The sequence below is a fragment of the Phyllostomus hastatus genome, unplaced genomic scaffold, assembly GCF_019186645.2.
Source record: "Phyllostomus hastatus isolate PE091 unplaced genomic scaffold, TTU_PhHast_1.1 phas_contig_57, whole genome shotgun sequence".
NCBI classification, from domain to species: Eukaryota; Metazoa; Chordata; class Mammalia; order Chiroptera; family Phyllostomidae; genus Phyllostomus; species Phyllostomus hastatus.
Window position 1 is genome coordinate 3009272 of NW_025333912.1, and position 12733 is coordinate 3022004.

The window sequence follows — 12733 nt, forward strand, 5'->3', positions numbered from 1 at the left end:
TCCCATTTGTTTATTCTTTCCTTTATTTCCTTCATCATAGAGATATATCAGCGAAAATATTGCTGCATGGGATATCTGAAATTTTACTGCCTGCTTTCCTCTAGGACTTTTATGGTCTCAAGGCTTATGTTTAAGTCTTTTATCCATTTTGAGTTTATTCTGTTGTTTGGTGTAAGTCAGTGGTCTAGTTTCATTTTTCTTTTGCACGTACCACTCCAGTTCTTTCAACACCACTTGCTGAAGAGGCTATTTTTACTCCAATTTATGCTCCTGCCCCCTCTGTCAAATATGAATTGACCATAAAGATATGGGTTATTTTCTGGGCTCTCTATTCTGTTCCATTTATCTATGTGTCTGTTCTTATGCCAGTACCAGATTGTTTTGATTACAGTGGTCTTGTAATATAGTTTGATGTCAGGTATAGTGATCCCTCCTACCTTGTTCTTCTTTCTCAAGATTGCTGAAATTATTCAGGGTCATTTTTGGCTCCATGTAAATTTTTGAAATATTTGTTCTAACTTTGTGAAATATGTCATTGGTATTTTAATAGGGATTGTGTTGAATCTATGGATTGCTTTGGGTAACATGGACATTTTAATTATGTTAATTCTTCCAATCCATGAACACAATATATGCTTCCCTAGCAGACCCAATTTCAGTGGCTGTCCCAAAGGCATTCAACAAGGAGAGGCATGAAATTATTTTTTTAACAATTTAGGATTTAATTCTTTCTATCAATATTACTCTGAAAAGTGCAGGTGGAATAAAATCATTTAAAGCACCCATTTGTTTATTACTTTGATAGTCATTAAGCATTTATCATGTGTCAAGCACTAGGCTATATGCTGGTAAATCAAGCCAGCTGAAAATATACATAATTTCTTCCCTAGGAACTGATAGTATTGTGGGAAACGTAGATGTATACAAAGATAATTACAGAGCGATGTGATGTGTGCTAGCTGGCATTAACATTTTCTTTTATCCATGGAATCTTCCTCCACAATCTAAAGGATGTTTTCAAGATTTTGCTGTTTGGGGATTATCCCAGTTATAGTGATTTTTTATTTTAATTAAGGGGAATTTGGGGATTTTTAAGGAAGGAAAAGACAAAAATAACCATTTAATGCTGGACATTAATTTTAAAGCTAGATATAAAATTGCAAGCACTAAGTAAAATAATATCTTTTGTTTTTATATTCTCTGTAATGTCATTTCCCTTTTTTTCTATTTATACATCTGTTTGACTTTGATGATAAGAAAATAATAAGGTTTTTAAAATGTTTCTTTCTGTCATAAAGAAATGTACTAGTTAGAAATGTATGATAAGAACATGAGCAATGCTAGGAAAATTTCTGATCTTTTCTGTTATTACTATAGTCCTTCAAATAACTGAAAAATTGCAGTTTACATACACAAAACCCTGTCTGTTAGTGTTGCTGATTTCACCTGTGATTGCAATGCTGTTGACTCACTTCATGGTTCTGGCTCTTTATCTGAGAGATTAATTTATCTCTCAATGTTTGCTTTGCCTTTGAACTTAGATTATGTCATAGTAAACACCCTTTGAAGTCTTACACAGATAGCTGTTTCATTATCTCAAAGGGTAGAGACCTCTGTATGCATGTGTTCAATGTCAAATCATAGTCGTATTAAAATAAGTCAAATAAGTTTATGGTCTGAGTTCACTGTGATGTAAAAAGCCACAGAAAGGTGGACATTTGGACAGTTATCTTCCTTCTAGATGAACCCATAGACATCTCAGCTGGAGTACCTGTTCTAAATGATCCTACTTGGTAAGCAAAATTGAACCTTATTGAAGAAAATTCTGCCCCCAAATAAATTCATCAGTCATATCTACTTGAGAGGATGAAAATAAAATGAACCTAATCAAATGATCTTAGTTCCAAGATATACTAAAAGGAAACCTTACTTAAAATGAGGGTGGAGGGCTTTCCAGATGGCAGTGGAGTAGGTATATGTTGCACTCACTTCCTCCCAGGACCAAACTGGAATTACAATTACAATATACAAAAATAATCCTGAATAACCAACTAAAGACTAGCTGAAAAGGAGTCTTACAACCAAGGATTTACAGATGAAGCCACATCAAGACTGGTAGGAAGGGCAGAGACGTGAAAAAGGCTGGCCCTGCTCCCACAGGTGGTGGCTGAGGTTCCAAAGGGATATCTCAGCTGCAGGGAATCCCATAAGAAGAATAAGACCTAAATCCCACATTAACATCTAACTATGAAAAGCAGTGGGGTTTCTGGCCACCAAGGAGTGATGGAACCCACTGGAAACACAGGCATCCTTGTAAAGGGCCAATCCACAAAAATTTCATTCACAGCAACTCACCCAGGGCTCTACTGGAGGGAAGACAGTATGGACTAGAGTTGCCTGAAGAGAGCTCTGGGGAGAAGGCTGGGAGAACAATGGCCAGGATCCCTATACTGAATCATTCTCTATACCAAAAATGCCATCTTCCTTGTGTGGAGCACGTCCCTCTGAGCAGCATCAGCCTCCCCACTCCCCCAGAATCCCTCTCTCCCCATCCTGGAGAGCTTAAGCCCTGCTGAAGTGTTGGCTGCACAGGCAGGGATATAGAAGTGTAGGCACACTCAAGGGGTGTCAGTGACTGACTTTGGAGTGGAGCCATTCCCCCAACTTCCCTGTGAACCTGACTGGCACTTCCCCCTCACAAGAGATCCAATAGAACAATCTTTCTGGCTGAAACAACAAATAGGCTCCAAATGAAAGAGCAGAATAGCTCTCCAAGATAAGAGCTAAATGAAATATAGGCCAGTAATGTATCAGATATAGAGGTCAAAGTAATAGTTATAAGGGTGCCCAAGGAACTTTGGGAGCACTGCAATGGCATGAAAAAGGACATAGAAACCATTAAAAAAACACTCAGAAATGAAAAATACAATATCTGACCTCAAGAATACACTGGAAGGAATAAACAGTATGTTGGATGAAGCAGAGGACTGAATCAGTGATTTAGAAGACAAAGTAGAAAAAAACAATCAGAGCAGCAAGAAGAAAAAAGGAATAAAAATAATTTAAAGGACCTTTAGGACAACATGAAGCACAACAATATCTGCATCATAAGGGCATGAGAAGGAGGAGAGAGAGAACAAGGGATTAAGAACCTATTAGAAGAAATAATGATAGAAAACTTCCTTAACCTGGTAAAGAAAAATGACACACAAGTCCAGGAAATGCAGAGAGTCCAAAGAGGCCTACAACATGACACATCATACTTAAAATGGCAAAGATGAGCCTGAGAGAATCTTAAAAGCAGCAAGGGAAAAGCAGTTAATTATCTATAAGAGAGCTCTCCATAATACTGTCAGCTGATTTTTCAACAGAAACATTTCAGGCCAGAGGGGATTGGCATGAAATATTCAAAATGATGAAAAATAAGGACCTGCAACAATACTACTTTACCCAGCCAGTCTATCATTAAAACTGAAGAAGAAATAAAGAGTGTCCCAAACAAGTAAAAGCTAAAAGAATTTATTACCACCAAATCAGTATTATGAGAAATGTTAAAGACCTGCATGAAGAAGGAGGAGGGGAAGGAAAAAAAACACAGAGAAACAGAGTACTTATCAATAATCATCTCAAATGTAAATGGCTTAAATGTTACTGTCTAAAGACACAGGTTAACTGAGTGGATAGAAAGCAAGACCCATATATACACTGCTTGAAAGAGACCCACCTCAAAATGAGTGATACACACAGACTAAAAGTAAAAAGACTTTTTTAAAAAAGATATTTCATGCAAATGGAAAAGAAATAGGCTGGGGTAACAATACTTATATATGAAAAAATGGAATTTAAATGGCTATAGTAAGAGACAAAGAAGGACACTACATAATGATAAAAGGAGCAATCTAACAAGAGGATATAACCCTGGTAAACATTTATGAAACTAAGATAGGAACACCTAAATATGTACAACAAACCTTGATGGACATAAAGGGAGAGATTGACAGTAATACAGTAATAGCAGATTTCAGCATCCCATTGACATCAATGGACAGATCTTCCAGACAGAAAATTAAGAAGAAAATGGTGGCCTCAAATGACACAGTAGATCAAATAGATTTAATTGATATCTTCAGATCATTTCATCCCAAAATATCAGAATAGACTTCTTTTCAAGCACACATGGAACATTTTATAGGTTAGACCACACATTAAGACACAGAACAAGTCTCAGTAAATTTAAGAAGATTGAAATCATATCAGGCATTTTCTCTGGCTATAACAGTATGACACTAGAAACCAACCACAAGAAAAAACAAAAAACACACAAAGACATGAGGCTAAATAACATATTACTAAACAATGAATGGGTTAACAATGAGATCAAAGAAGAAATCAAAAGATACCATGAAACAAATGAAAATGAAAACACAACAACCCAAAATCTATGAGACACAGCAAAAGCAGACCTAAGAGGGAAATTCATGGCATGACAGGCCTACCTCAGGAAACAAGAAACAAACTCAAATAAACCATCTAGCTTTATCCTTAAAGGAGCTGGAGAAAACAGCAGACAAAGCCCAAAGTGAGTAGAAGGAGTGAAACAATAAAGATCAGTGCAGAAATAAATGAAAGAGAGTCTGAAAAAATTACAAAAAAGCAATGATACCAAAAGCTCGTTCTTTGAAAAAATGAACAAGACTGAAAATCCTTTAACCAGACTCATCAACAAAAAAAGAGAGAAGCCCCAAACAAATAAAATCAGAAATGAAAGACAAGTAACAAATGACACCATAGAAATATAAAAGATTGTAAGAAAATATTGCAAACAACTATATGCCAACAAATTGGACAATCTGGAAAAAAATGGATAAATTCCTAGAAACATATAGTCTTCCAAAACTGAATCAAGAAGAATTAGAGAATCTGAAAGAGAGATTACAACTAGTGAGATCGAAGCAGTAATCATAAAACTCCTGACAAATAAAAGTCTTGGACCAGAAAGCTTCACAGGTGAATTTTACCCAACACAAAGAAGTGCTAACACCTCTTTCTCAAAGTATTCCAAAAAAGTTAAGAGGAGGAAAGACTCCCAAGTTCATTTTACGAGGCCAGCATTATCCTACTTACAAAGGAGTCAAGATCATCCAATGCAGTAAAGACAGTCTCTTCAATATATGGTGCTGGGAAAATTGGACAGGTGCATGCAAAAAAATGAAACTAGACCACCAATTTACACCATGTACAAGAATAAACTCAAAATAGATAACAGACTTATCTCAGACATCTCTTATAGCAATGTTTTTCCTGATATGTCTTCTAGGGCAAGGGAAATAAAGGAAAAAATAAACAAATGGGACTACGTCAAACTGAAAAGCTTCTGCACAGAAAAACAAACCATAAACAAAATGGAAGAACATATTTGCCAATGATACTTCTGATAAGGGGTTAATTTCCCAAATATATAAAGAACTATACAACTCAACAACAGGAAGGCAAACAATGCATTTTAAAAATGGGTAAAGGACATGAATAGACACTTCTCCAAAGAAGACATACAAACGGCCAATAGATATATGAAAAAAATGCTCACCGTCACTAATCATCAGTGAAATGCAAATTAAAACCACAATGAGATATCGCCTCACACTAGTCAGAATGGCTGTCATCAATAAATCAACGAGTGACAAGTGCTGACGAGGATGTTGAGAAAAGGGAACCCTAGTGCACTGTTGGTGGGAATGCAGATTGGTACAGCCACTGTAGAAAAAAGGATGGAGTTTCCTCAGAAAATTAAAAATGAAACTGCCTTTTGACTCAGTGATTCCATTTCTGGGAATATAGACTAAGGATCCTGAAACACCAATCAAAAGAACATATGCACCCTTTTGTTCGCTGTACCATCTTTTACGGCAGCCAAGATCTGAAAACAGCCCAAGTGCCCATCAATAGACAAGTGGTTAAAAAAAAGCTGTGGTACATTTACACAATGGAATACTATGTGACCATTAAAAATAAGGAAAACTTACTTTTTGCAACAGCCTGGATGGACCTAGAGGTAATTATGCTAAGTGAAATAAGCAAGTCAGAGAAAAGCAAATGTCATATGATCTCATTTATATGTGTAACCTAATGAACGAAATAAACTGATGAACAAAGTAGAAACAGAGGCATGAACACGTGGAACAGACTGACAGCTGTCCGAGGGGAGAAGGGAGGGATGGGCTGGATGAAATAAGGTGAAGGCATTAGCCGAAGGACACACATGCATGACCCACAGACACAGACACCAGTGTGGTGACGGCCAGAGGGAAGCGGGGCAGGGGCTGGGTGGAGGTGGGCAAAGGGGGGAAAGTTCAGACATCTGTAAGAGTGTCAACAATAAAAATAAAGTTAAAAATAATAATAAAAATGAGAGTTGCAAAGTTTATTTCAGATTCTTTTTACAGGAGCCTTCCTTACTTTCTGTCCAACTTCCCAAAATTAAAGCATGAGCTCCCTCTGCTGAGTGAATTAATATGTCGATGAAACAGAATTGAAAACATTTGTGCAATGCTTTTTTTGCCATAACGTTCTTAGAAATTTGAGCAATTATGAACTACAAAAATATATTTAAAAAAACTTACGACTGTAATGTGGGGTGTAATGTAAAGGTAGACAAAAGTAATTTAGAAGGTAAAGACTCATAAAAATAAGATTCATTTACTTACATTGTTCATAGCAGTCTTTCCAGATGTGTCAGCCCCAGGCTGAAACACGTGTGTGGTGGACCCACCGACCACACCCCCGTGAAACCTGACAGAACATTTCCAAGGACGACATCAGGACCTGACGCAGTGATCAGCTACGCCTGACCCCAGCACCAACAATCAGTAGAGCCTATGACCCCAGCTCCTTCAGCCACCATTATTAATGTTTTTCCCCATATAACCCATCTCCTAAAAGCAATCGGAAGCCAGGTCTTTGAGCACTAGCTTACCTGTGATTCCAGGACTAGAACCATTACTTCAACTAATAAACCCTTACTTTCTTGGCTGAAAAAAAAAGACTTAGAAATTCACTAGTTGAGTTTTTTGCCTAAGCACCGACTCCTGTCATGGTGATGCTTTGTAACTGCCATTGATATAATTGCCAGGAAGTATTCTCAAGCCCCTGTTCTTACACCTTCCCTATTGTCTGGCTTCAGTTCCTCATAGTACTAATATGTGAAATTATATTACTTATTTATTCATTGGTCTTCTGCTGCTAGAATGCTGACTTCCTGAAAGCAGACACCTTGTCCGTGCTTCCAGCCCCTAGAACCATGCTTGGCACACAGTAGGTGCAAGGGAGGCAGGCAGGTCAACAGTTACTTACAGAAAGTCACTCAGCATTAGGATTTAATCAAAGAACAATTCAGTACCAATCATAGGAAACTGGACACAAATTTCGTAGGAAATGAGAGGAAGGAGAGAATTAATGAAAGCATGGTGGAAGAGGTATGGAATGAAAGCTCGACTTTAAAGATGGGGAGGGTTTAGTCAAGTAAGACCACAGAGGATAGGGCGAGGGGAACCATTGTGCTAGACGCTGGAGATTTTTTTTTTTTAAGAAAAGGCATGGACACTGCTCTCATGAATCCTACAGCCTGGTGGTAAAAACAGATCTCAAACAAATAACCACACAAATAAACTATGAAATGTCAACTTGGACAAGTGCTGCAAAGGAGAGGCACATGATGTCAGAGGAACAGGTAACAGGATGACCTGACTTTAATGGAGGTTAGGGAAGGCTTCTCCCAGCTGAGATCCAAGGATAAGTGGGTATAACCAGGTAGCGGTGGTGGGCGCAGGGCATGCCAAGCGCCAGAGACCAGGAGCAGCGCTGTGGCTGGAGAGTGAGGGGAGAAGGCAGGTAGACCAGACAGCACCTGGTAAGGGAGCACTGTCTTTGTCCCAGAAGCAGTAAATGATCTAATGGTTTCAGTAGTTTTTAAAGAATTCCAAGTTATTTTTATTCACTTTTCCCTACTTTTCTGTCCTTACAAGATAGTCTACAAAAAGCATGCTACTCAAATAATCAGAAAAATATGCAACATTTGGGAACAAGAAAGGTGGCATTATATGCCCACTCTAGCCTCCACACCTTATTCTTTCCCAGGTTGACAAAATACGAAGGTGTCTCCTTTTCAGGGCTGTCCCTAGATACTGGCCACAGCCTGGCACAGCCTCAGGACATCCTGGAGGATGTCACCCCAAAGCTCCCAGAGGAGAAGACGCAGATGTAAATCATCAGAGAGCTGGACAACAGATCAGGAAATGGCAGTTTGTTCTCTTCCCTACCCTCTGGGTGTGGGCGCCCTAGTAAGGAAAGGTCGTATCTTCCAATATTTCTACTGTTTCCTGCTGAGTCACAGAGGTTGCCTAATCTCAGGTATTTGTGGCATAAGCCACTTAAATGATCGGGATTTAAGGAAGGAGGGCTGTTAATGCCCTCCTGGTGCCCCCGCCCATGACCTAGATCTTGTCTGAAATTATCTGTTGAGGACCTATCTTGTCCCAAAAGGTCTATATTTAACAGTGCCCAAAGGAGCTCTTTAACTTGTTATCTAATAAGGACAACCAATGGATTTATAAAGAATAACTGACCTGGTGACAAATACAAATGAGAAAACACAATTTACTCAAAATTCGAGGGTAATTCTATATGATAACAACTATAATATATAACACACAGGTATAAAATATTCATATAAACTATAGTATTCATATCAGCAACTATCAACTACAATAACACAGCAGAGTTATCCTTGTTAACTCTCAGCCTCTCGGCACAAGAGAATCATTGGGTTGTGTCTGCAGCCCAGTCTGAGTTCTCTTTTTGCATTTCTTCTGGCCTCTCCTGGACCCTGTAAATCTCACATTCAAGGCTGCCTCCGGTAGAATGGTCGCATCTCTTAGGAGGGCCTTTAACCAGTGAGAGCAATCGGAGCAATCTCAGTCATCTTCTCTGCCATCCGTTGTTCAAAGTGAATTCTTCAAAGATGAAATTCTCATCAAGGGCCTTCCCTAGGAAGCAGCTTCCCCAGACGGAAGGTTGTGACTGTGTGTTACCCACAGACACCTCCCCCCAACACACACACAACTATTTCCTCGCCTGTAAGCACTGTGCTGCTGTCGTACTGCAGCCAATTTTGTTAGATTGTATTGTGACAGCAGTCATATTAGTGTGCCTTTTAAAAAGGGGGAGAGGGGTGTTCACAGTGCCTGCTGGGAGGGTAAAAGCTTTGCCCGTCCTGCAGATAATCCCTGTCTCAGGAGTGCTGCCTGGTCCCCTCTTTTCAAATGCCCTGCCTCACCCACACCTCACCTTCTCATTGCTCATCCTCCTTTTCCCTTCCTCCTCTTCATCTTAGTCAGTTTAGGCTGTTATAACAAAATGCCACAGGCTGGTCATTTGTAAACAACAGAAATTTATTTTCTCATTGTTCTGGAGGCTGGAAATCTCAGATCATGCCACCAGCACGGTCACATTCTAGCAAAAACCCCCCTCCTGGTTCATAGCCATGGCCTTTGCACTGTGTCCTCCTGTGGTAGAAGGGACTAGGCGTCTCACTGGAGCCCCATTTATAAGGTACGAATCCCATTTGTAAGTGCTTAGGTCACCCTCATAAACTAAGCCCTTCCCCAAGGCTCCCTCTGCTAATGCCATTGTCTTTGGGAGTTAGGGTTTCAGCACATGAATTTGGAGAGGTCACACTCAGACCATAACCCCCCCCACACACACACACACACAGCCCACCCTGCTACTGCCACCCAGCGGCAAGCACCCAAGCCTGCCCTGGCCGACCTTTTCTTGTCTATCATGCAAGCTACACATGCATAGTTTCAGAATGAACTCTTCACACATCACGCATAATTTGAGTCCCTTCAAGTCAGAAACTAGAAATAGGTGGCAATGAAGTGATTTTCACTGTCTTCACAGTTGCTGTTTTATAAAGAAAATAAAAATAAATATTTTCAAGGATTCACTATGCCTGGAGGTTTTTTTTTATTATCATTCTAATTACCTTGTTAGGTTGGAAAGAAATATTATTGTTTATTTAATTCAGCATTCACAGTAAAAGCCCCAACGTTACTGATTAATCTTTCTTTTAGTCCTTAGTAGGTCATATTCTGAGCAGACGTTCCACTTCTGACACCAACCTCATCTGGGGTGCAGGTAATTATATCCTTGACGTGGTTTCAAACGGTGGGCTGCTGATGCCAGTTTCATAAACATAGTGAACACAGAACTGAGGGGTAATATGAACCCCTCATTTATGTCATTGGATACAGAACTAGCTTTCCCTTTTGCTGTGGATAGAACTGAAAGCACACAGGTCGTGAGGTTAGTAGGTGGAAATGAGATATTTCAGCTAATCGGGAAGCACTAGTAAATGCATCTCCATTTGTCTTTCTACTTTTCTATTCATTATCAAGAGAGAAAACACCTACAGTTGAAATATGGGGCTGGCCAAAAAGTTCATATGGTTTTTCCCATAAGATGTCTCTAATAGCGTTTAGTTGTCTGAACTTCATTTGAAACAATTTTGTTAGATTGTATTGTGACAGCAGTCATATCAGTGTGCCTTTTTTAAAAAACTTATCAAAATTGGTGAATTGTTGTATAGCCATTTTAATATTGAAAATGGAAGAAAATAAGTGAGGTTTTCAACATATTATGCTTTATTATTTCAAGAAAGGTAAATACACAACTGAAATACACACAAAAAACATTGTGCAGTGTATGGAGAAGGTGATGTGCTTAAATGTGTCAAAAGTGGTTTGCAGCCCTGGCTGGTGTAACTCAGTGGGTTCAGTGCTAGGCTACCAGCCAACGGGTTGTTGGTTCGATTCCCAGTCAGGGCACATGCCTGGACTGCGGGCCAGGTCCCCAGTGGGAGCTGTGTGAGAGACAACCACACATTGGTGTTTCTTTCCTTCTCTTTAACAATGATTAAAATTTAAAAAAAAAGAAAAAAAAAGTGGTTTGCAAAGTTTCAGGCTGGAGATTTCTTGCTGGAAGAAGCTCCATGGTTAGGTAGACCAGTGGAAGTTGATTGCAATCAAATTGAGACATTAATTGAGAACAATCAATGTTACACCACACAGGAGATAGCCAACTCAAAATATCCACATCAATAAAGTTATTGGTGAAATTGAAAATGCACCTTTTGTTTTATGGGAAAAAAACACAGGAACTTTTTGGCTGACTCAATAAGTTTGTGATCAGTGTTATACAACAAGACTATGATGTAACAGACACTAGAGTTTTATTTTAGTGGCAGATTTACTTTAATAACTTTATGACTTACTATCTGTCCCAGACTTATATGTTTAGTCTCTAAAGAGATCCATTACTTTTCTAAGGTTCATACTTTTGTACCTTTCATGGGTAAAGTATAACAGTAGTGAAATCCTCAGGAAAAGATTCATGAGGATAACAAGACATCTTTCATGGTGTCAAGAGCCTATTAAATATAAAATATCTCATTTTATTTTGACCTTGTCAGGTAAATTAATTGGAAAAGCAAGTTCCAATCGGACCAGCCTGGTGAGGGGCCCCTATGTGGTGAAACAGAAGACAAAACAGAACACTTCTTGGTTTACCAATGACACGCAAAAAATCAGTTTCTTTTTCACTTGATTTTGACTAAAAATTTTGAGTCAGTTTGACCCACTATTTTATCCATCAAGCTGGCTTCTGAATGTCTTCCACCTCCTTCCACGAATCAAATCCACCTTCAAAGGGTAAAGATTTATCACCACAGAGACCACAGGCTTTCAAAGAGTTCCCAAAGTGCCCGAGGAGGACAGCACTACTAAGATAAATGAGTAATCCCTCCCAAGGTAACTACTTCAAGGAATGTAACATTCGTTTGCAAGTCCACGTTTCAGGATTTGGGTTTAAAATAATCACATGTGTTGTGGCTGTCTTCCACATATTGATGTTACTGCTGTCATTGGCATTTTGTTTGCTGATGTCACTATGCTCATGAGCAATACACCTGTGTTCACCACCAACCCCCTCGGGGCATTTCAACTCTTCAAACTCACCCACACGCTCTCTTCCACAACACACCTATCTGGCTGTCATTGTTGCCACATTCACCCACTGATTCAGATCACTCTGCCCTATAAATCACACATTGTAACCTTGGCAGGGTGCCTCTCATTAGCTGGAAGAGTTCTGCTCTGTTAGCACTGGCAGGCTATTTTTTCCAAGCCAGGGCCCCGAGATACTTCAGGATATAAACAGATCAGGGAAGAGTCATGATGGCATTGTAATCATGTGAAAGCTCCAACTGCTTGCAGCACACAGCCAATAAGTCAAGTGACAAGGAGCTGGGGCAAAGAAAGTGACTTTATTCGGGAAGCCAGCAAGCTAAGAAAATGGCAGACTAGCATCCTAAAGAACCGTCTTGAGAAAGGACAGAATGCAGACTTCTTTTCTATCCGAGACAGGAGGGGGTTGCCATCAGCAGGTGACTGACGATCACAGACATCTGGACGTCAGCAAGGGTGCAAGGGTGATGGTGGAACTTCAAACTCTGCTTGCCGTGGTCTCGGTCACAAGGTTCCTACAAATCCTTTGATAAACAATCATTATTTTTGTACATACCTTCCTTATCTCCTTGGGGAGGAATTCTTGAGCGGGGAGGTTGTTTTAGTAATGTCTAGGCTGCAGGCAAGATTCCTTTAATGATCAGCAGGTCTGT